Raw genomic sequence first — 26565 nt, forward strand, 5'->3', positions numbered from 1 at the left:
GAATCCTCAAGCAGGCTTCCCATTGAGCGCAGAGCCTGACCTGGGGCTTGACCTCATGATCCATGAGATCATGACCTGAGCTGAAACCAAGAGTCAGATGCTTAACCTACTGAGCCACCCAGGTGATCCACACAAAAGGGACTTCTTGGTGCTGGTAGAGATTTGTTTATGAAAATGCATCGAGCTGTATATGACTTATGCACTTTCCATATGTGTACTTAAATAAAATTTTTTTTATTAAATTAATAAAATGGAAGGAAGTTAAACAGGAAGCCACATAGACTGTTCTTTTTATAAGCTAAAGTTTGAATGGAAGTGAAGTTTAAGGTAGTAACCAGAGGGCAGGAATTTATATTTTATAGAAACATACTTATGTGTGATAGGGACAGAATCGGTAGAGGGGAGGGCTTGAAACAGTGGCGAAGATAACCAGTGGCTGGCCTCAGTTTTAAAGGGATGGGGAGGGAAGTGGGTGTACGATGGAAAGACAAGGTTTGAACAAGGGCAGGAGTACATTTTTCTTTGAAATTTGGGAGAAGGAAATCAGAAAGGGAAAGCTTGGCAGGAACAGGAGAAAAGATGGAGAAAAGATGGCTGTAGGTAATAAGCCATGAATGTAGAGGTTTAAGCCCAAGACTGCAGAAGAACATACTATCACTTACCAAGGGAGGAGATATAGGAAATCCTCTCTCCAAGAGGACCATGAAGGATTATAAATGTGACAAGGAAGAGATGGGAAAGGGGAATAGCTACAGAACTATTCAAGGATTGTTGAGTAGTCCTGATGGCCCAGCGGCACTGGGAGTTGATATATTTGGTGGCATCTCCAGAGTTAAGCAGTTATCTTCAGCAGTTTAGGGATGGGGAATGAGACAGAGAATGATGAAATTAAATCAAGATTGAGAATCTTCAGGTAAATTTTGGCTGAAGTATATGGAAAAGCAGGTTTCAGTAACTGGTCCTATGGAGAGTATGGTTAGATGATGCATATGAGGCTTGGGATTCATAGAGAAGGAAGCAACCATAAAATAAGGTGGTTCAGGGATGCAATTGGAAGGGTTGCTAGACTGTAGGTCTGGGAAAGGTGGAAAAAGAGGCAAGTGGGAAGGAGGCAACTAAGAGAATTGCTTTGCTATAGTACCCCCAGCCAACTAACTCTTCCCAAAAGTTTGATTAAGGATAGAAAATTTTCAGTTTTACAATGGAATCTTCCAATTTTTCTCTCTAATGCAAAACAGAATTCAACAGAAGAAATATTTTGTATTTTCGAGTAATAATTTTACATAGCTTCTCTTAAGCACAGGTCTTGAGAACAGCATTATCATTGAGACTCCACCTTATAAATAGGAATCCAAGTTAAATATTATGGGGGAGGAGGTAAATCTGCAAAAAGAAAATCAAATCATATATCAAAGCTCCAATACATATTTACTTTTGGATCATTCTCTGTGTCGGCCTGAGTCATGGCTTGCCTTGGCACTAGAATGACTATTTCCTGAAGGTGTCAGTATGGCTGGAAGATTAGAACCCTGCCAGAAGTTTTTCCTAAATTGCTCATGGTTAAGCAGAAGAAAGAAAAGAGAAGAAAGAGAGCAAAACTGTTCTGATGGAGGCTGAAACTATTGCTGCCTCTTGTCTGTGATTCCTTTCTTTAGGAAATGCATTGCCTGAAGATTTGGTTAAAAGCCTCCCTTTTAACTCCTCACCCCCATCCGCATCCCTGATTTCAGGACTCCCAACTAGTCTAGTTGTTGCTGTCATTTCCCAACCATCAGTAGTTACACTGCACTGCTACCATGCTGAACAGAAAGGGTGCTGCTACAAGCAAGGTAAGAAGAAGAATCAATCCATTGATTAGAAGGTAATTGTTGAGCAAGACTTCAGTGTTAGGTACAACGGAAGATATGGAAAATGCATAAGAGGAGGTTATCTTTAAGGACCTCACATAATAGAAGAATAGGGCAAAACATGAACATTTCACAAATCCAGACATGTATGGTAAGTGCCAGTGGAGGAGAGGATAGAGATTTCAAGGTAGCCTGGTGTGGTCAGCATAGGTTGCATGGGGGAATAAAAAAGATGTGACCTCAGAGATCAGGTTTTGTGCAGAATTTCAACAGGTGGATACATTAAAATATCAAAAGTCATGCTCATATTATCTCCTATTTCCCCAAAATAACCAATGCTGTCATCTGCAAACATATCTGCATTTAATCAACTCCTAATTATTTGTGCCAGGGAAAGGAATAACTCAAAAACAATTTGCTTTGGAATTGGAAAAAAATGTGCTATATTCCTTGAAGTCCATTTGTCCTCCCTATTTTGGATTGTTGAGGCTAATGTTAAAATACACTTGCATTTTCCAAGCACACATGCAAGAGCACTGAGATATATGGCTCCGCATTGGATGGTGTTGGGGGAAAGCCACACTAGGATAAAAAAATGACAAATGCTTCTGAATTGATTTCATGTTGTCATGGCTAAACACAAACAGCCTCAGAACATCTGGGATTTCCTCATTTTAATTCCAAGTTGTCATATTTTCACACATTCTTGCTTTCTTGGACTGAGATATTTTTTTCTAGTGTAACTTGTGTCCACTTGCAAAATTGTTAAGAATTCCCATCAAATAGGGACCTTAGATTTTCCCACGTGAACTGTCTCTTAGAATGGCAAAGCTAGTGAGAAGGGAAGAAAAGAAAGACTGGAGAAGAGAAAAGAGAATTTCTGAATTGAAAAAATATCAACAACAAACTAAATTATTAAAGGAAATTTCCTAAAATTTTTCTTTAATTTCAAAGCATTCTGTAATTTGAAACTGAAGCCAACATTAGGATGGAGACCTTTGAACCTCTATAAAATTTCAATTTGCTCCACCCAATTTCTACACTTCTATCTCTCTTCTCTGCTTTAGTTTTCCCCTTAGCACTTTTCATTAGCTAACATACAATACACATTATTTATTTGCTCTTGTTTATACTGTCTCCACCACCTGAAGGTAAGCTCCATGGTGGCAGAGACTTTTCTCTATATCCCCACTCCCCAAACAGTGTGCTGAACATACAAGTACTTTACAAATATTTGTTGTTGAATGAATTCTAAATCTTTGTGCTAATGGGTTTAAAGTATTTTTCCATAATCTCAGAATAATTGTTATATTCAATTTACTTAAATGGAAATTATATTTCTACTATGAATAGAAAATTAGATTCAAATAAATTATTACAGTGTCTATTTATAAAATCTGATTAAACATAGAGAAGATAAATTCAAATGCTTTACTTAAAAAAATACACATAATTTTCAACCATGAATATATTCAATAGGGTAACTTGATAACTGAAATAACTGTACTTAGTCTAGTTATGTTAGGAGTAAAATTAAGCTGGATCAATCAATACTCATAAGCAATGTACTATTCAACAGATGAACTGATGAGGACTTGCAAACTATTTTTGCATTATGACGACTATTACCAAGAATAACTTTAGCAGAATAACAACTCTGAGTAATATTTTTTACTGTTTTGCAATGGTTATATCAAGCAGTATTTATGAATAGAGTCAAGATCCTTTATAAATAATCTATTTAATTATAAAAAATACAGTTCTGAAAAGCAATTTAATAGGGTGATAGACAGTCAAGATAGGTATGTCATATGCAGATAAAAAGAGGTAATAGTTGCATTTCTGTATCCAGCATTGGTCAGAAAATGCCTAAAATATTTTTTTAAGAAATGTTTCTTTTAAATGGATCATTGACCAACTAGAGCATATTGAATAAAATAATCAGGATGGTGAAATGCCTAGAAATTATTTTTAATAAGAAACACTTAAATAAGCTTTACTGATAAAAAAAAAAAAAAAAAAGAGCAGTCCAATGATCTAGAGATGTTTAGCATAGAAGAGAAAATACTTGGGTGAGGGAGAGTGAACATTTTTTAAAAATCTTCAAATAGCTGAGTAGCTACCTATAGAGCTTGAATTTGATTTTTTGAGTTATTCTAGTGGGTCTAAAAAGAACAATAAGTAAGCTGAAATTACAGAGAACTAGACTTATATTTGCTGTAACAAAAACTTGTTAACAATTTGAACATTTTAAAAATATAATGAATTGCATTATGAAGTAATAACTTCTGCCACTCCACATTGTAGAGTGGAAGAAACAGACTCTATATTGTGCATATCTGGAGGGCAATGGCTATGTTTCATGTTTCTTTACTTTTAATAGATGTAGCATGTTTATGTGTAGAGGAAGACCTATAAAGAGCTCAAGAGCCTTTGATTGCATGGATGAATGGTTGTGTTTGGACCTCCATGAATATTTCCATGTTTCTAAATGGACCAGGCTACCTGAGAGAGAATATAAGTAAACTTGGTTAAGGGGTGACTGAATAGAAAACATGTGAGAGATGGAAGTGAGAGATAGTATATGGTGAATAAGTTTCAGGATATATCTACCCCAGCACCATTTGCTTACCTTCTAGGGTAGTAAAAACCCAGGCAATTTCTCCTCTTCTCCACAGGGGAGATTTATCTACATTCCAGAGTGAAAACCTTCTTTCTGGAAGAAAGGATGGACTTATGTGCCAACCACCCTATATAAACTTTGAATTTCATAATTTCAGGGTTCCCCTCCTAAGGTAGAACCCTGGTAAATGTTCAAGTGAACATCTGTCCTCATTGTGTTGCCCTGTGGGGGCTTGGAAATCTGACGCTAAAATTTCTCTCTCTATCTCTATCAACTTAGCAGATGAATGGAAGAAAGGAAGGAAGGAAAGGAGGAAGGAAGATTGGGTATTTATCTGTCAGGAACTCTTTATATTCCTGCATGGGATGGAAATTTCATAGATAATGATGAAGACCTATTCAATTTTTAGATACATGTTGTTATATATATGTATATATAATATTTTATACATTTATTATCTATTTAATATGTTTATTAAATAGATATAATATATATTTTTATATGTATTTATATTATATACATATTTTTGTCAGATCACCATTGGTAATTTTAAGTGATGTTTTCAGTCCCATGACAACAAATAAAATTCAATTCCTGAAAAAAAAAAAATGAAGACCAAAGATTCTGCAAGATTTTTGAATTCAAAGTATCTCCTAGAAAGTATGCAAATTTCTTAATATAAAGAGAAATTTTTATCTCTGATAAATTATTAGTGAACAATTTTTCAATAAACAGCATGGTGATTTGAGGTAAATTACTTAAGAAAGTAACAAAGAACCCCTTTTCTGAGGTAACACAGATGGATTCTCACAAAGATCATCTCTTAAAATGACTGAAATGGAAAGAAAAATCATTTGGCCTAAATTTTCCTCAGGACATGTTCAAAATATACTGAATTCTCCTCTGAACAGAAAAAATAACAAAATCTGTTAAACTGAAGATTCTAGAAACTTTTAACTTGCTATCTTGCTGGCATTTTGGGTCTTGAGAAGAGCTTTAGTCAAACGAACAACTCTCCAATGTAACCATAGGCATTTACTTTTTTTTTTCCAAGTTCATTAGGGTATAAAGTGATTCATGAAGAACTTCAAAAAGGATTGATTAATGCATGTCTAGTTTCTGTAGTTAAAACATTTGAAAACTCTTTACTCCCCCCAAGTTTTAATGGTGATTCACCTAAAAAAATCTCTCTCACTGGCAGAAACACATGTTAGCTCCATTTATACACTAAGAGAAACACCACAGAGACCAAAATATTATGTTACTAAGTTAATGATATGCATATCTCATAGAATTTGCTGTAATCGATATCTGTGACCAAGCTGGCAACAGATTAAACAGTGCCCTATATCAAATCCCTGTGAGGCCCCTCCTCTGAGTACTTCACCCACTGACCATTACAGAGCTTATGATATGGTTCACCTTCAGACAATAACTCACTGCCAGTGTGCGGTTTTATTTCAGCTGCTGCATATATATTTGAAAGTTTCTATCTTGTTGCTCAAAGTCAATTATAATATTTATTCATATGCTAACAAAAGCATTATGTTATACACATTGCATACAATTAGCATTGAATATTGTTATCCAGTGACTTATAAGCAAGTATCTGTGTACCCAAACTTTGAGAGATGAAGACAGTGCAAAAGGCTGTAAGACATAGTAAATATAATATTCTATATGTGTCTTGTCATGCCACTGAACGGTTCCAAAAAAGTCTCACTGGTGTTTTATCTGATCTTCAGAACTACAAGGTGACCCACCCTCTGAGTTTTAAAAGGCCATCAAGTGAGAGGAGTTTAGGCTTATTCTGAATGACTCCAGAAGGTTGAACTAAACGAGCAGATGAAATCCATAGGGAGCCACAATTTAACCCAAAATAAAGGAGCCTTTCTGACCATTACATCTCTTTGTGTGCTTTGGTTTGCTTTATAGTGTGTCTCTTATCAATGGAAATGTCTAACACAGTGGCAAAAAGAAGTCAAGTATCCACGAGTAGCTGGATGAGATGACCTTTCAAATTTCTCCAAATGTTGGAATCCTGAGTACACGCTCTAGTTCTCCTTTAGTTAAAAATGGGTAGTAGCTTGCTGTCCTTCAGATCCTAAAGGGGGAGTATATCACTCCTTCTGTTCCCTTCTCTAATCTGGACACATGCCCAGTTAAGATGAAGAACAGTTTAGCCATGAGCTTCAGCTGCTGCGTGGCTAATGGAAAAGGAGCCCAGGAATGCACACTCTCTCTGTGTCTACTCAATGCCAACAGGCTCGCCTGATTTGAACAAAAATCCAGTCAAGCTGCCTCTTTGGCAGCGTGCAAGCAACACATCTGGGTGCCTTACAAGATTTCTGACTGAAGTAAGGGGCTGTTTTCAAACTATGTAGGCCGGACATTAAATGCTCTCTTCCCCACTGGGCTGTGCCATAATCTAGTGAAAGTTGATCATGAAATCCATGGTATCTTGAAGCAGAAGGATCTCAGAAAAGATCTTAACCTACATTTCTCAAAATAGAAACACTACCCCATGAAGGCTCCATGGGGAAAAATGGTATGATACCAAAGAAATTGCATATTTAGGTCTTTCTAGAAGACTCACAATGCACATTATTATAAGTAAATATTGTGAGAAGTCTTATTGCAAAGAAACTTTGGGAAACATAGATCTGACCAACACAGTTTTTTTTTTTCTTTGTATGGTGCTCATTAACATTCCATAGAAAACACACTAGGAAATAATGGTATTTTTAGTACCAAACTCCCTTTTTTACATATGAAGAAACGTAGGTCCAGAGAGATAAAGTCACTTGTCCCATGCTGAATATACGGACAGAGTTATGACTAAAACTTGGGTTTCCTTGCTCCTAATCCAATATTCTTTTCCCTGGTGGACTGTCATGATCATATTCTTGACTTTTATATTTCATTTCGTCATGCCCAGGTCAGGTGTTGATCCTTAGACTGATCATCTCTGGCTACATGGTAGAGTCTGGGAAAAGCTGTAGGATAAGCACTTGCTTAGCCAATCTACTAGAGCCAGGAATTGGGGTTATGTTATAAAAATAAAACAAGAATATATCAGATCATGGAGAGATGTTAGAACCAAATCTGGAATTTCCCACAACTGAAACATTTTCCACTATCTATTCCACTCTATGGCTGCCTTTAACACATGCATTTCCTCTTTTTCATACTCAATTCCTAATGAACCCTTGCTTAACATGATTCACCTGTTCATATAGAATCCCAAATCTACTCAACCCAACTAAAAATGAGACACCTCAAGACAGCATTCTGTTAATTACAGAAGTGATATGATCATTTTAAGTTCAGCAACTCAGGATTCCTTCTCTAGATGACTCAGTCAGACCCAGACATGGTTCTTGAAGAGCACAAAATATATGGACTTTGCATCCTCCCCCAATGCAGACCAATATATAATGGTGGTGGTGGGGGAGAAAGATAGCAGCAGTAAATGTTCCCATTTAAAAAATTAGAAAGGGGAACACATCAAACCTTGGACATTTATAGATGGCAATAGCAAAATGAATATTGGATGAGTGACTAACATCTTTGAACATCAATCTCCTGGGAAGATTTCCCCTACATTTTTCAGAACCAGCCATAAAAGAGGCATTGTAGTACTCCCTTGGGGTGTCCTAACTTAGTTGTTCAATTCTCTTGGTGGTAATTTTGGTGACTATAAATTACTTATGAGGCTGGAAAACAGTCATTTTTTTTCCAGTCTTGAGAAGCTTTGTGATCATATACTACCCTAAGAATTTAAGTGACAACTGCTTACTATCATTGTTGTAGACACTCTTTGCTAATTAGCAATATAGGAAATTTTGTAGTCTAATCTAGGCTGAACTACAAACCCAAGTGACTATGTCCAAAATCCTAATTTCTGCTTAAAGTTATCAGCCTTGGAGCACAAATAAAACATGATAGACTGACTTGGGGCAGCTAAAAATTTTTCCTCATAAATTAATTTTTCTGGATCAGAGCTGTCCAATATAAGTTCCTACAGTGATAGAAATGTTCTTATTTTGTGCTGTCCAATATGGCATGCACTACACACATGTGGCTACTGAGCACTTGACAAGTGATAATAGTATCAGCAAGGACCTAAAGTTTAATTTTATTTAATTTTAACTAATTTAAATCTACATAGCTCTAAGTGGCTAATGGCTACCATATTAGCACAGCTCTAGAATGATCCTATATCAAGGTTAATTTCCAACCAGAACCATAAACTATAGCAATTAGCAAGATGAGCTTTGTGAGGTAAGAGGAGCAAGAGAATATGAAATTGGGGTTCTCTGATTCACCTCTTCTTTCTCTGTATATTCACATTTCAAACCACAATCTTATGTTATCCTTAGCATTAGAAGCAGGGTCCCTTAGAACACACTATACTAACATTGCAGCTCAGAAAGACCAATGATTATCTGCTCTTAAGCAGTTTCAGATCTTCCTTATAACAAAGTTATATACTTATCCTATTGTTTCTGGTTCTGTTTTTCAGCAAAGTAACTTTGGACAGGAACTTCTTGCCCTTTTGAAATATGTCAATGGAGGCCATCAGAAATATTCAGTAATGTATGCTAATCTAACAATTTACCACAAAATTCTTACACTTTCATCCCCAAAGAGCACAGTATATCTGATCCCAAGAGAAAGGTCAGGTTATTGCTTCCAAAGATTTACAGCTTTTCATTCTGGAATAGGAAAATGCTCTGTATTTCCAGCCTCAGTTCCATATTTTCTCCAAGTTTGTTTTGGCACACACTTGCCAATTTGAGTACTAGTACTCTTTTGGTTGCAAGTGACAGAAATCCATTTAAGCCAGAAAAAAAAGGGCGGGGGGCAGAGAGGAGGGAAGTTCATACTGTATGGACATAGAAAGCTCTCATAGAAGACAAGACAGAAGTAGTCAGCAGTATTTATAAACAAAAGCTGTGCTCTAGATACGACTAATAGCTGGTAAAATGTATGACATCTTTTAAGCCCCAACTCATACATAAAGGTGTAAATTCCTTTTTTTTTTTTTTGCAGGTAAATCTTCAGGAAGATTCCTGAACTCTTTGTTTTTGATATACACCATTTACATTTTAGGTTTTCTTAGTAGCTGCCAAGGAAGATTTTAAAATGTAGTGGTACTCCATAGTTTAGTTTATCATGGCCTCTCGAGAATTGAATGACCCTCTGTCACAGTTTGTTCTCACTTTAGACTCACTCAATGACATAGCACTTTGGATCCTGTACTGTGGCTTACTCCATCAAATTACTTCTAGCTTCACTTTCTAAGAAAAGGATTTTTTTCTGCTTACATTTGTACTTCATCTTCTTTCCTTTTTACTTTTCATTTGTTTTCCATTTCTATTAGTATTCCCTTCACATGCACAAAACCAAAAGGACTGAAATAGCAAACAACATGCCAACAGCACTCCCGACACCCTTGAACAGTTGGCAGAGCCTGGAAAGTGAGGAAAAGGAGCATGCACACCATGGGTGAATGGGCTGTCATTTTTCTGCTACTGAGAACTGTCTGACAAAAGACCCACAGCAGATGTACCAAAACACTTCAATAAAATTTCATATAACCTGAGGACACAGCGTGGTAATTAGAACAAAAAAGCCAAAAGCTCTGTTCCTGGAGAACTGTTTGCCTTCGGAAGAAATGGGTCAATGGTGGTAGATGGATAGGAAACCAAATTTTATGAAGAATGAACTAAAGATACTGGAAAACTTTCCCTAGCATCAGAAAATTATAAAATCAAAGGTAAAAGGAACCTGAAAGCCATTTCTTCCAATCTACTATAAAACGTGTAAAGTTTCTACCAACTGTTTGTCCATCCTGTGCCAAAAATATCTCTAATAAGGATAAGTTCCCTCTCACTGCAAAGCAGCATATTTAATAGAAATATTTTAAAATAAGTTTTAGTGAAGTATCACACATGTGGAAATTTTCACAAATCATAAATGTATAGCTTGATAAATGTTCAGAATGTGAACTCACCCCCCAACTTTTTTTTTTGTTTATTCTTGAGGGCCATCCGTCTATTTGATTTATTTTTTAAAAAAATTATTAAGGTATAATGGACATATAACATATTAGTTCCAGATGTACAACAGAATGATTCAATATTTGTATATATTGTGAAATGATCACCACCAAATGATAAGTGTAGTGAACATACACCACCTCACACAATTTTTTTTTCTTGTGATGAAAACTTTTAAGATCCACTCTCTTAACTACTTCCAAATATACAATATGTTATTATTAACTATAGTCACCATGCTGTACATCACATCCCCAGGACATTTATTTTATAACTGGAAGTTTGTATGTTTTGACCTGCATTACCCACTTTGCCCCTGCCCCCCACCTCTGGCAACCATTAATCTGTACTCTGTATTCATGAGTTTTGTTTTTGTTTTTAAGATGCCACACATAAGTGAAATCATACAGTATTTGTCTTTCTCTGTCTGACTTATTTCACTTAGCATAATGCCCTTAGGGTCCATCCATGTTGTCACAAATGGCAGGATTTCCTTCTTTTTTAATGGCTGAGTAATATTCCATCATATATATGATATACATCACATTTCTTTATTCATTCATCTATCAGTGCAAACGCAGGTTGTTTCCATATCTTGGCTATTGTAAATAATGTTACAGTGAACATGGGAGTGTGGGTATCTTTTTGAGTTAGTGTTTTCATTCCCTTCAGATAAATACCCAAAAGTGAAATTGCTGGAACAATTATGGTAGTTCTATTTTTAATTTTTTGAGGAACCTCTATACTTTTTTCTATAGTGGCTCTACCAATTTACATCCCAGCAATGGTGCACAAGGGCTCCCTTTTCTCCACATCCTCGCCAACACTTGTTATGTCTTGTCTTTTTGATAATAGCCATTCTAATGGGTGTGAAGTAATATCTCATTGTGGTTTTGATTTGCATTTCCCTGATGATGAGTGATGTGAAACATCTTTTCATTTGTCTGTTGCCCATCAGCATATTTTTGGAAAAATGTCTATTCAGTCCTTCTTCCCATCTTTTACTTGGATTGTTGTTCTTTTGTTATTGACTTGTATGATCTTCTTATATTTCCTGGATATTAACCCCTTACGAGATGTATAATTTGCCAATATTTTTTCCCATTTAGTAGGTTGCCTTTTCATTTTGTTGATGATTTCCTTTGTCATGCAGAAGTTTTTTTGGTTTGATGTTGTCCCACTTGTTTACTTTGCTTTTATTGACTTTGCTTTTGGTGTTAAATCCAAAAAAAAATCATCATCAAGACAGATGTCAAGGAGCTTACCACCTATGTTTTCTTCTAGGAGTTTGTAGTTTCGTGTCTTACATTCAAGTTGTAAATCCATTTTGAAATGATATCTTGTGTAGGGTGTAAGATAATAGCTGAGTTTCATTCTTTTGCATATGGCTGTTTAGTTTTCCCAAAACCATTTATTGAAGAGACTGTTCCCCATTGTATATTCTTTGCTCCTTTGTCTAAATTAATTGACCATATATGTGTGGGTCTATTTCTAGGCTCTCTATTAGGTTCCATTGATCTATATCTGTTTTTATGCCAATACCATACTGCTTTGATTACTATAGCTTAGTAATATAATTTGAAATCAGGGAATATGATGTCTCCAGCTTTGCTCTTCTTTCTGATGATTGCTTTGGCCACTGGGGGTCTTTTGTGGTTCCATACACATTTTAGAATTGTTTTGTCATTTCTGTGAAAAATGTCATTGGAGTATTGATAGGGATTGTACTGAATCTATATATTGTGTTAGGTAGTATGGACATTTTAACAATATCAATTCTTCCAGTCTATGAACATGGAATATCTTTCCATTTATTTGTGTCTTCAATTTCTTTCATTAAGCTCTTATAGTTTTTAGTGTATAGGTCTTTCACCTCCTTGGTTAAATTTACTACTAAATGTTTTATTCTTTTTGGTGCAATTGCAATGAAATCCCCTTTTAACTACCAAGAAATAAATCATTAACAGCATTCCAGAAACTCCCTCTAGGTCCCCTCCCAGTCACTTAGTTCTAGAAGTAACCATTATCCATTATCTGTCACCATCAATTAGTTTGCCTGGCTTTAAATTTTATGTAGTTTGCCTGGCTCCTTTCATCCTCATATACTCTTTGTAAGAGGGAATATGCTACAAGCATTTTGGAAAACTGTTTGGCATTATCTACTGAAGATAAACATGGGCATATAACAAACCCAAATGTGTACATATGTGCACTAAAAGGCATACTTAAGAATATCCATAGCATCACTGTTCATAATAGCCCAAAACTGAAAAAAACCCTGACATGCCCATCCACTGTAGAATGGACAAATAAATTATAATATATTCCCATAGTTGAATGAGATGAGTGAACTGTTTCTCACAAAGGTTATTCAATATTTTGAATATTTCAGTATTTTGACACTTCTCATTTTTTAAAGATTTTTTGTGCTTGAGTGGATGTCTGAGCCTAGCTTTTTGACCAAATTTAAAGAACAAATATAATCTTGATTTCATACTATTGATATGATTGTCATGAACTATTAATAATTAAATTAATCTACAGCATGTTTAACATCACAGTAAAATATTTTAATGGGTAAAAGTTCATTTAGAATATATCCACTGACAGTCTACTCACCATGTCACATAAGAAATGTGTAAAGGAACTGGTAAGTTACACACAACTGTAACTCTATGGCTCTTTTTTATCCACTAGACTTTTCCTACTTCAACTCCAAATAAAATCCAAAAAAGACAGACAATGACTTGTAAGAGAGAGAGAAATAAATATAATTCTGTCCATTTAAAGAGGTTATTTGGTTCAGATAATCTCCCTGTTACCTAACTGCTCTTAGTAAGTGATGTGAATATTGTTTGTTTCTCAATTCCTCATGAATTACATCTCTATCTCTACTTTCAAGATCTGGTTATGCACTACCAATCATTCACATTGTCCAATGTTCCTTCAGAACAGCCTTTCACTGTTTGCCTGTCTGTCATTTTATACAGGGAGCTACTGACAGAAGCACTTGGAACTTTCCTGACTCTAACCTTAAATGGCCTAAAGTACTTCACCTGGGTGAGATAAGGAATCTGCCTCCTTCCCTCAGTTTCCATGTGGAGTCTGGCACTTCTCATAGGATCTTCTTCAAGTTTATCAAACTTAAGGAAAAAAAAAATCTCCCCCCCCCCCGAAAGAAAGACCCCAACAATTTCAAACTAACCTGGGAGCAGATCAATATGACACCTAATACCTTACATCTATTTGTAAAATGCCAATGTCATGAATAATTTTCCACCATACAAGTTAAACTATAGTTCAATCATAATAACCAAGTCTCCCTGAAATGATATAATTATTTCTTAGCCCTGAACTGGATTTATTATATTATCATTTATTCATTAATTTAATCAATAAATATGTATTCAGCATTTAAGCATGTGCCAGACACTATTCCAGAAACTGGAGATGCAACAGTAAATAAAACAGACAGCAAGAGTTAGATATTAATATATCTAAGAAAAAAGTTAGATATTAATATAGCTACAGGAAAAAGTGCTGAGAGAGGAAAGAAGAGAGGGATGGGGCTCAAGATGTCTTAGGACTATATCTTTAGGACCCTGGGCAAGATAAACCAGGTTAACACATGCTTAAATATGTTGTACTTTCTATCTTGACAAAATATGCTTCCATTAGGACCTGGAAGGGAAGGTTTGAATTTAGAATTTTAGTACTTCTAGAACTCCTTAGGGCTCCATGCTGGAACTTGGCAGCACAGAGAGATCTGGCTCCATCTTCCTAGCCCTAAGCCCATGGCAACAAACCCCATCCCCCCACCCCCCTGCTCTTCTCTTCCCACACTTGATTCCACTATACCAAAAAAGGCCTTGTGCACACCCATGTGCATGCCTCAGTGCATATTTCTTTCTTCTTTTTTTAAAATTTGAATTCAATTTAATTAACTTATAATGTATTATTAGTTCCAGAGGTAGAATTTAGTGATTCACCAATTGCATATAACATCCAGCGCTCATAACATCAAGTGCCTCCTTAATGCCCATCACCCAATTACCCCACACCCCCATCCCTCAGTCCACACTTCTAAGCTCCGTTTACCCCTCGACCACTTTGGAATCTAGTGGTGTGTGTAACAGTGGCAGAGACCATCCTCAGGAGGACAGACCTAGGCAAGAGGCCCTTGCAGGTCCTAGAAGAAGGATCAGGGCCAAGCAGGCAAGAAATGTTGGAGTTTTGAATACCTGGACGTTGTCTCAAAAAGTGGGGATGGGCACAAGCCCCTGGTGGCCCCACAGACTCCTAGCCCTATGAGTATGGATAAGAGGCTCTGAGTGGGGTCTTTTAAATTGAGGGCCAAGGGCAAACCAACCCCACTTTCCCAGGTTCCAGTGCACTACTGGTTGCCAGTACTTTTCCATGTATGTGAATATGTAATATATGTATGTATATAATATACGTGTGTGTATATCTGTATCTATGTATGTGTATCTGTCTATCCATCCATCTAGATATGATATATTATAGAAATAGGTATGTTGAATACTACCAGTTGGAAAGTATTAGCCCCTTGAATCATGTAAGCTAATTTGCCATTTTCTGATTCCATGTTAATCAAACACTATTCTGACCACAAGTTTGGCTTCCTATGTGGTTTGATTATAGGGACAGAAGGTGCCATTACATCACAGCATGTATTCTGATCCTTTGGCCCATGGGACAGTCATATTACAGGTTGTGTTTAATAATTGGTAATATTTAATATATTGCCTTTGTGTAAGTTTTGTTAGCGTGTGTCAATATCCCCTAAGTCCAGTAAACTATGAAATAGTAGCAAGATAACTTTTCTGAAATTGATGGTTCATGGACCAGTTGCTTGACAACGAATTCACTACAGGAAATGCACACTAGAGACCACTCAGCGGTGAGCCAGCTGATCTTCCCCGGCAGCACTAGCAAGGGTAGCCTGAGCCAATTTAAACTTCCACAGTGAGGAGACAGCCCAGCAGGCACATACTGTGCATGCTCAAGTAATACATGATAACTCAGTGCCGGGAGTTCTCGCCTAACCTTGCATGCTGCCAGAAACGTAGCAGGGCTTCCTGTGGTGGGAATAAGAACCCTGCCGACCACTCTGCAGCAGGTGCACCGAGAGAGTAGAGAGTGGGAGGCTCACACCCGACGGTCCCTCTCCTCCCCAGTTATCTAATTTTTTCACAACTAGATTCTTTGCCTATTTCCTTTTAGTGCATATGCGTGTCAGCAACATGACATGAGTATTGCTCTCGCTGAATCCAGGATTTTGACATGAAACCACTCCGAACACAGAAAGCATGCAGTGTTACCTTGTGTTTGTAGTCAGGAAAGATGCACTCCTTTTTAAGGAAATTTATTAAAAAATTAAAAAATGGCCTGAGGTGGGAAAGTTCAAGTGTTTTGAACACTGAATTTTATAAAGCATCGTCTACCAAATGAGACAAGTAGATACTCATTGGGATCCAATATTTAAAATGATGGCAGGCTTCTTAGTTATAGTCACCTTAAGAACAGGATAAGTCAAATGACATGCAACCCAGAAAGAGATCTATGACTATTTGAGCTATGAACAGTGTCCAATGTGGTCACAGTGTGCATATAATATAGAACCCTCCCTCCTTCCCCCTCTTCTTTTCCTCATTTCCTCCCTTTGCCCCTTCTTTCTATAACTATCCTGGGAATTCACCATATGACAAGCACTTGGGTAGGTACTAGGCATACAGAAGTGAAACTCAACATGTTTCAGGTGCCTTTTGGAGCTTAGAATCTAATACCATAAGTGCAAAAAGTCAAGGGTAAAGTCTCAGAGGGGATAAAACTTGCAGACCCGGCTGTGTAGCAAGGTCTGGTTCACTTATTGGGATGACAGGCATAGGAAAAAGGCTTGCCCTCCATTCAATGCTAATTTACCTTTTTTAACCAGAGCTACTCACACAGCACAATTATTATGGAAAAATCCACTGAAAACATAAAACAACACATCATTAATATCTACATTTTTGTGCCATGAGAATATTATATAGCTTTGACATCTTGTTTGTTAGAATCTTTAAGTGAGTTACAAATGTACCAGAACATTATTCTGTGTTAACAAAGCTTTACTTATTGTTCAAAGGCAGGAATAATTTATCCTGAACTCCTGCCTCACCTCACTTCTCCATCTATGCTGAAAGTATGCAAATCCAATGATACTCTAATGATGTCAACTTAATTGAAGAACAGTTTAAAATGAGACTGACCCCTTCTCTTCTCCCCTGACTGTTCTAAATATATTTGAAAGTTAGAGTTTAGATATTTTTTCTCACTTCTAAGCACCAAAATTCCAAAGAGTTCTTTGTAGAATATTTGGGAGATTATCAATCTTGACCAAAATAAAAAACTCAATTCTTTTTTTCATGTAGGAGACTATGTATCTACAGTATTTATCTCATGTACATATTTGAAAAAATAGTAATTATATCTTAAGGAAAACAATTCCAAAAAACAGTTCAGAAGGTTTCTATCTTTGTGCTTATGGCACATTTCTTGGTAGCGACGTGTTATCCTACCCCTCTCTGCCCATGTTACTGTCCTCCGCATCCCCGTTTCTGAGAAAGTTCAGCCAGCTCTACTTGTGTGGCGTGGAGAAATGAACATTCTTCAGTTGAATGAGTTATGCAACTGAACGGATCAGTGATAACTGTGGTTTAAACTAAATTGAAGAATCGCCAAAAATTAAACTGACCGAACTTCAGATCCATCTTGGCCTTACTTGAACTTACTTAAGATGTCTGTGACTGTTTAACTTTCTGCAATTAAGAATGAAACTTAAAATTCTCTACACTAATAAGCAGGGGAAGGCCCAGCAAAAACAAAACATTCTCCTAGAAAGAATTCAATGAGTTCTTACTGACAATGACTCTTCCTTCCTAACTAGATTTTTGATGCAAATTTGTCATTTAAGGTCTGAAAGGTGCTTTAGGGTTTTAGAAGAAAAGTTTTGTATAAACATTGTGTGTTATTACGGGTGAAGATATTTGCAAAATTATAGTCCAATTCACTAGAGCAACAGAACACAAATACAAAATACATCTGGAAAAAGAGATAAAAAAGGAAACATGGGTGGTCACTTTCCCAACCTATACTCTCCCTAATAAATCAGAGTTTGCTTCTATACAAAAATAATAGATCATCTCTCACATCTTGAAAGCTGCTAGAATCATTTCGTGGAAAAGTGGCCTAATGCCTAAACCATCTCCAATCAGCCCTGGAGCTTCTTGAACCTGCCAATGAATGACACCTGTTTGCAAAACATTTATTTGCTCCCTTGCACAATGTGAGCTACTTCTCGGCCTTATACCTGCTCTTCGGTGTAGCCTTTATTGGATCACAGTCCTTAATTGTTTTTCCAGAACATTCTACCATTTCTCCCTTATTTGTTTCTTTTGAACCCAGTTTCCACTATTATCTTCTGGTCTTTGGTTGAAATTCTTAGAAAAATCCTCCAGGGAATGTGTTTGTTCTTTTCACTGTCATATTTGTGCCTTGGGGGAGGGGGGGGCAATATAAATAAGAGACTTAGAGCAAAAACAGAACAAGCCATCTCATCTTTGAGTTGTGTAGCCACAATCAAAACCTCACTCATGATACATAATCATGTGATATTTTACTTTACCTTGTCAAAAGATGGAACACTCCCAAAACGTCTCTACTGTCTAGCTTTGTTCACTAGGGTGATAGTAGTGGACCAAAGTAGAGTCGAAGAGGGAAATTGAAATTGAGGAAATTGAAATTCTTGTCACCCCCGCCCCCTGAAAAGCGATTGTTTTGAAAGTAGCCACTGAATTTGCAGTCAAAATGTGTAAACTTAGCCTTAAAAATAATGTGGGTTGTTTTGTTTTGTTTCGTTTTCAGAAAAAAAGAGAGATATCACCAATAACGACCCATAGAAATAACTGCCTCTGACGCTCTGAAGACATATCAAATCCCACTCGGATATTTCCCGTTTTGTGAATTCTGTTTGCAGAATTGGGAAAATGCTGATGTAATAACTTCTCAGTTTTTTTCCTATGTTCCACACAGTGCTGGAGAAGTCACATGATTTTAGGCACCTATGTTGTTTGGTCATTTTCTTTGCGTCCTTTGGGAGGAATCAAATGGCTGCTTTGATGTAATGTGTATGCAGAAACCACTGGGGAAAGCACGTCTTCCTACGGGAATGCATTTCGAAAACTGCACAAATAAAAACAATGTTGAATTTCTGGTATGCTCACTGAGTGCGTGTGTGTGTGTGTGCATGGACACATGCAAGCCCCTCTATACACAGATATGAATTAACTGCCTACTTGAGACATCAATAACCACTGGCTTTTTTATAAAAAGGATGTTGTGTCTTACATTTGGACACACATGGAAACTGTTCTTAAATTGCTTTCTGTTTTTATCATTAAATGTGGGAATATACCTAAAGGCCACAGCAAACTCTTCTTTCTGTGTGGTCTAAAAAACATTTATCACTTTTTCCTATAGAAGGAAGGAAATTATTCTATATTTCACCATTAATGAAATTGTATGGAGAAGGTATAAGAAGAATCTTCTTTTTATTGACAAGAAAATGGAGTCCTTCCTCTGAAAAAAATTAGTTTCTTTAAACAAAAAAAGGCATGCCACATGGGAATAATGGAGGAAATTTAAAAAGGAAACTCCAGAAATTATAAATAAATATTTAGTGATAGATACTTGGTGGATATTCCATTCACAAAAACTGTCACACGAAGATTTAGCAAAAGTTTTATGGCTTCCCAGGACTGAATATTGGTCCCTCTTGACCTAGCTTCCTCACTAACTCTTGCCTTCTTCCTCTGCTATCCCCAAAAAATGCCTGACGCTCCAGTCATACCAAACTGAGATGCCCTTCCACCCAAGAAGACAGGCCCCTCTTGCCCTCAAGGCCAAAGAGACTAAGATTACTTTAACTTCTTCCATTTGGAACATCAATAGTTTAAAGCTTTTTAAACCCACCATACTCCTTTCCTCCTTGCTAACATATTGTCTGCTGTGTAACTTTTTCTAAAATAGACCTTTTGTCGACTTGGGAAATCATGGAGGTAGATTATTTCTTCTCTGATGATTTCTCCAAAGTTGTCTGAAACACCTCAAGTACATTCTGTGCCTAGCGGAGCTGTGGCTTGGGGTCCCAAAGAGCATCTGAGGCATGTAGTAGCCCCAAGGCATTGGATGCTGGACAAACTGAGGAGTGTGCTTGCTCCTTGTCTACCCACCGGTCCCCACAAGCTGAGAGAATGGCTCCCTGTCGAAATCAACAGACTTAAGTATGCCCTGATAGGAAATAAAGTGAAGATCTGCATGTAGTATTTCGGTAAGATTGGTGGGCCAAGTCAGCTGGGTTACACCACCATGGGGTTGTTTTTTCTAGTTGTTTGCTCAGAACCAGACTTCATCTGGAGTCTTCCCTTTTGGGAGTGAGGTCAGAAGAAAAGAATACTCACATGTGAATCAAACTGTACATAAAACTAAGTGTAGGCTCCTTAAGCTCATACATTTTATATAATAGTAAGGCCAAATCAAACTTACAGATTCTATCTTAAACACTAAAAAGCAATAGAATTCAAAGTTACCATATTAATTTAATGTGAAAATTAAAATAGTTTTGCTGAATCTAAGTTGCCACATCATACCTATTACCTTAGTATATGAGAGCTTTGAGTTTGTGATATTCCTTTATCTATACATCTATAGTGGTGCATACATAGGTATAGACATAGATGATATATATCTACCTGTCTATATATAATCCTGTGCTAGAAAAAAAAAAATTGATGGCAAGGTATAAACTGATATAACCCACCCTTCTGGTATTATGGATTTTATCAGTATTCACAAGACCAGAGAGTATTACCATCTGATCTAGGACACGAAGAGTCTCTTTGCTGTTCATTATACTATGCCTGAGGAGCCAAGTACAGTTGTGCAGAGTAAGAAAGATCTTTGTGAGCACAAAAGGAATCCCCCATGTGATGATCCATGACGTTCCCATTATCTTCTACCTTCATCCCCTCGTCAAAGTGAATTACAACATTCAGATTAATTTAGAGACTGGTAAGATGATCAATTTCATAAAGTTTGACACTGGTAATCTGGGTATGGTGATTGGAGGTGCTAACCTGGAAGAAATTGAACTAACCACCAACATAGACATCATGGCCCTTTGGATGTGGTTGATGTAAAAGATGCTAATGGCAACAGCTTTGCTGACCTGGTTTCCAATGTGTTTGTTATTGGAAAACACAACAAACCATGGATTTCTCTTAACCAAGGAAAGGTGTCCGTTTCACTATTACTGAAGAAAGAAACAGACTGGTGGCCAAACAAAGCAATGGGTAAAATGATTTTCAGGTGATAACGATTGGAGAGCTCTCAAGGGTTAATTAAAGATAACACAGCACAGAAAACAAAACCAAAAACTCTTCTCAAGAGATGAAGTATCGGGGCGCCTGGGTGGCTCAGTTGGTTAAGCGACTGCCTTCGGCTCAGGTCATGATCCTGGAGTCCCTGGATCGAGTCCCACATTGGGCTCCCTGCTCCGCAGAGAGTCTGCTTCTCCCTCTGACCCTATCCCCTCTCATGTGCTCTCTCTTTCTCTCTCTCTCAAATAAATAAATAAAATCTTTAAAAAAAAAAAAAAAAAAAAAGAGATGAAGTATCTTGCCAATTGTGCAGATTCAAAGTGACCCTCCTTAAATGTGTTACCTTTTGTGATGCAAGTTTCTACCAAAGCACTTTCACCAAGGATCCAAAATTCTCAAAAACAGTCCAAGCCTTTTCTTCAGTTAATATCGGATCTCTGACTTCAGTGCTGATCTTCTAGTCAGACACATAAAACTTAACTTTCAGCCACAATCTCTGTCTTTCATTCTGCATAATTGCTGACTTGAAAGGCCCCAACCCTTTTTCCAGGTTGTATAAATTATTCTTTATTGCTCAAACCATTTCTTCTTGCCAAAAGATTCTTTCCATATTCCACATATATTCTTTTTTTTTTTTAAAGATTTTATTTATTTATTTGACAGAGAGAACACAAGCTGAGGGAGAAGCAGGCAGAGGGAGAGGGAGAAGCAGGCTCTTCCAGGGCAGGCAGCCCGATGTGGGGCTCGATTCCAGGACCCTGAGATCATGACCTGAGCCGAAGGCAGACGCTTAACCTACTGAGCCACCCAGATGCCCCCATATTCCACATATATTCTGAATCTTACTGCTTCCTGTGTTTAAATCACATCTAATTTCATTTTGTTGCAATCATGCCCTTTTCCCTAGCATTTTTAGTATTTATACTATACATACAAACTAAGAGGGGAAGAAACAAAGTGTGGATTTTCAAATGCTGCCATTACATTTAGTCAACCTTTCCTTTTCTTATTCTTCATCCACACCTTTTGCCAATTTGTCTATCTCCTCTCAAAATCTCACCTCCTTTACAAACCGTTAAAGACCTTGTTCACATAAGAGCATTCACTGGCCAGAGGAATTGGCATCCCAGAGCTGTTTTCCACCTAGTCCTTCCCTCAACCAAGAACTGCTCTTACCTACCACACCAAATTACAGTTAACCTTACATCTTGTACCCAGGTATGGGGGCCTCCTACTGAGGAATGCAGAATAACAATACCAAAAGAGCCAGGATCCTTGACATTTCAAAACTGCCCTATCAGCCTTGACTGCTGACCCTCAGACTGATAAAAGAGAGAGAAATAAGATTCTCATATTCAAGACTCACTAAGTTTAAAGGCAGTTTAGCTACTGTTTTACTTGGTTCTTTGTTAAAGTATCCAGAATCTATATCTTAATCAAGATATAAATCAAATGGGATCTACAAATAGAATAGAAAAAGAAATTACATACATTTATGTAAAATGGAGCTACAATTCTTGTATTTTGTAACTTGTGACCTGAGGTTCTTATTTGCTATATGAATATGTAATTAAAAATTCTGGTTATTGCTAGAATAGAAAAGAGCAAGATAGTACACTAAAGGATAAGCAAGGGTCAATAATTTTCTTAGATCCGGTGATCAGAGAAAACTTCTCTGAGGAAAGGATATTTAAACAGTGATATGAACTGGTCCTGTGAAGGGCAAGGAGAAACACCTTCAAAGCAAGGCAAACTGCAGGGGTGAAGATTCCGGAGGAGATAAAAAGCTGCTAGAGAAACTGAAAGAATTCCAGGTGACTAGACTTTGTCGGTAATTGGAAACTGTCCTAAGATGAACTTGGTGAGCTAGCAGCGGCCTGAACGTGCAGGGTCTTGCAGGTCAAGGTTAGGAGTTGGATTTTACTCTTGGTGCAGTGGTAAGCTGTTGAAAGATTTAAAATAAGGGAGTGGTGTGGTTGAAGTTGTGTTTTAGAAATATGAGTTTGGTTGCTGTGGATTGAAGAAAAGAGAAAGGTAAGAACAGGAGCCACAGTACTGTTTAGAGGCTGTGATGGAGTTTAAGAAATAATGAGAGCTTTGTGTAAGACCATGGAGGTGATGGAGAAAAATGGAGAGGAATGGACCCGTCTGATGTGTTTTGAGATATATTTTAAAAGATATAATTTGCAACAAATCTATGGATATGTAATATGTATTTGGATAAGACTTGCTGAAGCAGTGGATTTAGGGAATAAAGGAGAAAGGAAATAAAAGTTCCATTTGTAATATATTAAGAATGAGAGGATTATGAGATATGTTTATGAGGAAATTTAGGCTTCTGTAGCAAACAATCCTCAAATTTCCTGATTTATCAAAAGTTTATTTCTCATTTATAGAGCAGACCACCATGTATCCTTCTGGCCATATAACTCTTCTAAGAGGCTCTTTTCTACCTGGTGGCTTGGGGACCCATTTTTCTATCTTCTGGCTCTACATTTTTCTAGGTCCTTAGGGTTTTTTCCAATCAGTCTGCTAATGAATAAAGACAGCAGGAGCAAGTAGGGAGATTTGGGAAAGAAGAACGTACATACAAGCATGTTCAGGCAATGACATCATGTCTACCATATCATACTGGCCAACCTCAGTCACATGGCCTATAATTGCAAGACAGACTCAGAAGTGTAGTCTAGTTATGTGCTCAGGAGGAAAAGGAAAGGGTATAGCAATCTTGCCATAAAATTCAGCGGGAGTGTCAAATAAGTCTTTGGGATGTAAAGTCTGGAGCTGTTTTCTCAAATAAATTGGAAAGAAAAAAAGAAATAAACAAATGTCCATTGAGTCCCATCTCCAAGGATCTAACCTAGGCAGAGGCTACAAAGGTGAACACCCCTTTCTTGCGATCCACAAGGGCTGCATAATGTAATTGGAAAAAGAAGATACAAACAGTTGAAAACATCGTAAAAGAAAATAATGGGAGATGTCACAGAGCAGCAAATAATTACCTAGTAAGTGATGTAGACAAAGTATCATATATTGGGGTAGGGGGAGTGAATTCATAGGCTTGACTGATGTAGGGAGGTTTCCTAAATGAGGAAGAATTTTAGGTGACCATGAAGAATATATGAGTTGTCCAGGAAAAAAAAAAGATAAAAGAAAATTTTTAAAAATTTTTTAAATTTTTTAGGCACAGGGAAATGCATCAGTAAACATGAAATTTTTTCCACTGTTTAAAATAACTACTTTTTTTGGGTCATAATTAGCACTCTTTTAGAAACTACAGATTTAAATGTCTGTTAACTATGTAGTAACCAGCTGCTTAATAATTATATTCAAGTGATGTTTATATGACTTAAGATAATTTTTCTCTTTCCAGACAGGCTTACTCATACAGATATAGTCTCAATTGCTAAACCAAAGATGGGTTCATTCACACTTTGGGTTCAAATCTACAATCCACTATTCTTGGTCTACACAATTATAAAGATGAGATGTCATGGTTGTCCAGGGGGTCCAGGTAATGGTCAGTTGGCTAAGAATTTCTACATATTTTATATATATGTAGATATGATCTAGTGAGGCTCAGCAGAATGGTTAGCAACTAGCAAAAGAAACAGAGTCAAGGAAGTGAGATCAGGGGATAATTTCTCTTTTCTGAGACAGAAAGAACTTCCTACAACTGTTCTGTCTGCAAGTAGGTTCGGATTCTCAGATCAAGCAATCAAGCTCAGAAGATGAAGCCAGGCCTGAAGAGCACCTGATCATGATTCACCTCTTGGAGTCTGCCTTTGGCTATATGTGAAAGAGATTGGCGATGATGATGATGATGATAATGTCAATAATGGTAATAATTTGCACTTACTTGGGAGCTTTAATGCTACATTTTCAAAGATGTTATAAGCATTAATTAAGCCCTACAGCAGTTCCTAAGGTAGCTATTTCCTGTATTGTGCAAATAATTAACTAAAGCAAAGAAAGGTTAAGTGGGCAGCCTGGAGTTACACAGGAAATAAAAGCTAGGAAAAGAGAGACTGATTCCTAGCCACAAAGTTGGCTTATTCATGTTGTTCCTTGGGAAAGGAAGTGAAGTTTGCAGAGCCCATAATGAATTATGAAAGAAAGAGCCCAGATCTGAGGTTCAGGGGTATCCAGGGGCACTCTCAGAATTTCTCAGAAAGTCAATAATCTAATACAGATGGGTACTTGAAGCCCTGATGCTCCAACTTGCCAAGGTGCGAACTTCTGTGCAGGCGCCTCCCCACCGTGATCTGATACCCGCCCGGCTTCTTTTACCAGAACGCAGGTGAATTACAGGTAGAAACGAGGCTATTTACTTCAGCCTCTCAACATCTAACACAGTGCTAGGCATATCATAGATATGAAACAATAAACATGTTTTGAAAAATAATGCATGGGTAAAAATTTGTTTTTGTCAATTTCACCTGAAGTACAAAAAAGCACTGTAAAGTAAATAATTCCAAAAAGCAATGGAATTACTGACTGAATGAAAGGAAAGGGATCCTGATACAGAATCTACAGGCTTGAACGTTGATAGTACACACTGGGCTTGAAAGACAGGCTTGAATTTGCTCTGCCAGTTGGTCCTCTCTCTCATCTTCAGTTCACTCATCTGCAAAAAGTAATAATAGCAGCCTCACAGAGCAGTTACAAGGGCCAAATAGCATAGTGTGTGCAGATCACCTATCTCTAGACCACACGAAGCCCACAATAAATATTCATGTTCTTTCCTCCTATTTTAAGAGCCAAAGTATCGCTAAATCTTCACAGTTGAAAATATTAAGAAGTAATCTTGTCTCTAGGTAGAAAAGGTTATTTTCACATGGAAAACCCTTTATCAGCAAGGTAAAATATTAAAATATTTCACTCCCTAATGCTATATGAGAAAGACTAAAGCACAACTGGAATTCCATTTAGGCAGCACAGTCATAGGAAACTCTAGATAAATTAAAAAGTTGAAGATTAGCTAATTTACCTGATACAAACAGTCCCAAATTAATTTAAGGTCCTCACATATCCAGTATAAATAGTGGCTATCTATATTAACACAATTAAATGCATGATGACAAAATCAATTTCACCCAACCCTGCAGAGTCAATGTTTCAGGACTTGGAAATGAGATGGAAAGAATTTATTGGCAGGAAGAGAGGCAGGAAGGAGGAGGAGAGAAGGGAGGAGCAAGGTCAGGTACAGTGGCAGGTGGAGGGACAGGTGCTCAGGGTAGGGGCTGCGGAGATGAAAAGAAGTGCTTACACAAACCACATACGTACACACACACACACACACACACATTCTACCCTTTAACTATGTGTTTAATTAAGCTTAAAAAAGATGAGAATTGGGTTTTAGCCACATCTTAGTTTGACTTGCTGCATATGAATAATCTCATAAAATTTAGTTTATCTTGTTATTTCCAGTAGTCTTGTAGATATACCTACTCAAAATTGAAAAGACAGTGGATCTTTCCTGCAGCTTCTGGAAAATTCCACGTGCGATAATAGTTTTTACCTTTAATTTATACTGGGCTTGATGTTCTTAGCTTTCTCTCCTTAGCTGTCATGTGTCTAAACCAACT

General features: G+C 37.1%; 1 pseudogene; it reads left to right on the top strand.

Annotated features, from left to right (window-relative positions):
• The first annotated feature begins 479 nt into the window (after positions 1-479).
• On the top strand, positions 480-20951 carry LOC118538303 (small ribosomal subunit protein eS4, Y-like; annotated as a pseudogene).
• The last annotated feature ends 5614 nt before the right edge of the window (positions 20952-26565 follow it).

The sequence above is a fragment of the Halichoerus grypus genome, chromosome 7 (genome assembly GCF_964656455.1).
Source record: "Halichoerus grypus chromosome 7, mHalGry1.hap1.1, whole genome shotgun sequence".
In the NCBI taxonomy this organism is placed as follows: Eukaryota; Metazoa; Chordata; class Mammalia; order Carnivora; family Phocidae; genus Halichoerus; species Halichoerus grypus.